Raw genomic sequence first — 3,003 nt, 5'->3', positions numbered from 1 at the left:
GCGTCTCGATTCATTACATGCAGTAGAGTCCCTCGGCCTTTGGACTCATTATTATCCATGGCCATAAGGGAGGGTGAGACTTTGAAAGCGTATTCTGATAGATATTGGGAAATGTTTAATGAAATTGACGGTGATTTTAACGAAATGGCGATTAACACTTTCAAAGTGGGCTTCCCAACTGATCACGATTTAAGGAAATCTCTGACCAAAAAGCCCATACCGAGTGTACGTCGCCTCATGGATCGCATCGACGAGTACAAAAGGGTTAAGGAAGATCAACAACAAGGTAAGGGTAAGGCAAAGGTTATCCCTCAGGAGAGAAGGGATTTCAAGTCAGACAAGTACCATAACAATAAGCCGAGGAGAGATTTCTCTGGGCAATCTGGTTCAGCCACTCCTCAAGTAGTTAATACCGTATTCCAAGAACCAGTGCACTAATTGCTGGAGAAAGTCCGCAAGGAACCCTACTTCAAGTGGCCTAGTAAGATGGCGGGGGACCCTATGAAACGAAATCAGAACCTTTTTTGCCACTATCATCAGGATGTGGGCCATACTACCGAGAATTGTTGGACCCTTTGGAACCATTTAGAGCAGCTTGTTAGTGAGGGAAAATTGAAGCAGCACCTGTATCAACCCAACGGACAAGGAAATCATTCGGGTTCAAATAATCAGAAGAACAACTCATCTCGGCCGCCCTTGGGAACGATTAATGTCATCTTCGCTGCACCTGGCAGGACTGGTTCCTATCCTACAAGGGTTATGGCAGTGTCAGATTCCCAGGCCGAGGAGTTTGGCTCAAGGCCGAAGAGGATCAAAGGGAATACATCTATTTTGGGATTCTCTGATGAGGATAAGGTTGGGACTATTCAACTGCATGACGATGCCCTGGTGGTCACATTGAGGATAGGGAATTATGACATCAGGAGGGTGATGGTCGATCAGGGTAGTAGTGCGGATATTATGTACCCTGACTTATTCAAGGGGTTTAAGTTTGAGCTGGAGGATCTCACTCCCTATGATTCGTCGTTGATAAGCTTTGAAAGGAAGACTGTCATACCAAAGGGACAAATTCGTTTACCCATACAGTCAGGCCCGAAAACGGTCGAGGTAGATTTCATTGTGGTTAACGCATATTCTCCATACACGGCCATCTTTGCCAGGCCTTGACTGCATGCTTTGGGTGCTGTCTCCTCAACTTTGCATGTTAAAGTAAAATTTCCCTTGGGTGGATTGATTGAAGAAATTCTTGGTAGCCAATAAGGCAATGCATATCGGCCGCAGTGCTGCATCAAGCCGAATCAGAATCCTCGACCTCGGTTGTGGAAGACTTATAGCAATTAACAACTCTGGATGACCTCGATGCAGTGACAGCAGAGGAGGCCATGTGTGAAGAGTTGGAAAGATTTCTCATAAATGATGACCCTGAAAGGTTCTTTCAAGTTGGGATAGGGCTACCACACCAAGAGAAGATGGAATTGGTGATGTGTTTGAAAAATAATATCGATGTTTTTGCATGGGATCCTATGAGGCTTCAGGGGTTGACCCAAGTTTCATTTGCCATCATTTGAACGTCAACCTTGCCGTTATTCCCAGGAGGCAACCACCTCGGCGTTCTTCGAAAGAACATGCCGAGGCCGTTAAGGAAAATGTGCTCAAGCTTAAAAGGGCTGGGGCTATTAAAGAAGTTTTCTAACCAGAATAGTTGGCGCACACTGTCGTAGTAAAAAAGAAGAGCGGAAAGTGGAGAGTATGTGTGGACTTCACAGACCTGAACAAAGCATGCCCAAAAGACTTGTTCTCAATGCCTTGCATCAATCAACTAGTGGATGCTACGGTTGGGCATCCTTGGATGAATTTTTTAGATGCCTTTCAAAGTTATCACCAAATACCTTTGGCATTGGGTGATCAGGAGAAGATTGCCTTCATTACTCCTACGGGGAATCATCACTATAAAGTAATGACATTCAGTTTGAAAAATGCAGGGGCTACTTACCAAAAGATGATGACTAGGATGTCCGAATCGTAGCTTGGGAAGACCATTGAGGTATATGTGGATGATATGGTAGTGAAGAGTAAGATAGTACCTATGCATGTGAAAGATTTGGACGACACCTTTCAAACACTTAGGAAGTACAAGTTGCGCCTTAATGCCCCAAAGTGTTCTTTTGGGGTGGGCTCCGGAAAGTTCTTAGGCTACATGGTGACTCATAGAGAAATAGAGGTAAATCCGGCATAGGTTAGAGCCATTCAGGGCTTGCAACCACCTCAGAATTCGAATCAAGTTTAGAAATTGACCAGGATGACTACTGTTCTCAGCAGATTTATCTCTCGGTCCGCTGATAGGTGTAGACCTTTTTTCCAATTGTTAAATAAGTGGAAAAGATTCCAATGGTCTGAGGAGTGCGTTTTAGCTTTTCAACAAATTAAGGAATATCTTTCCCGACCACCCATCATGTCTCGGCCAGAGGTCGATGAAATCCTGTTTGCATACCTATCTGTAGCTATCCATGCAGTCAGCTTGGTTTTGATAAGGGACGACGGTGGAGTACAAATACCGATTTATTATGTTAGCAAATCTTTGAATGAAGCTGAGGTGCGTTATTTGCCTTTGAAGAAGGCAATTCTGGTTGTAGTCCATGCTACATGAAAGCTTTCTCACTACTTTCAATCCCACACCGTTGTGGTTTTGACTCAACTGCCTCTCAAGTCAGTATTGCGAAGTGCTGACTACTCGAGGAGGGTAGCCAAGTGGAAAACTATTCTGGGAGCTTTCGATATCAAATATATGTTGTGCACCTCGGTGAAGGGCCAGGTTCTCGCTGATTTGGTGGCAGAGTTCGCCGACCCATCGTTAGGAGAAACTGCAAAGGAATCGCACATGGATGAAAAATCAGTTGGCATGATCACATGCAAAGGGCCTCCAGTTTGGAAAGCGTATGTTGATGGGGCAGCAAACCAGATGGGATCAGGCATTGGACTTGTTTTGGTATCCCCTGAGGGAAT

This window comes from Castanea sativa, chromosome 8 (assembly GCF_040712315.1).
Source record: "Castanea sativa cultivar Marrone di Chiusa Pesio chromosome 8, ASM4071231v1".
NCBI classification, from domain to species: domain Eukaryota; kingdom Viridiplantae; phylum Streptophyta; class Magnoliopsida; order Fagales; family Fagaceae; genus Castanea; species Castanea sativa.
Note: the sequence above shows the minus strand (reverse complement) of the source record.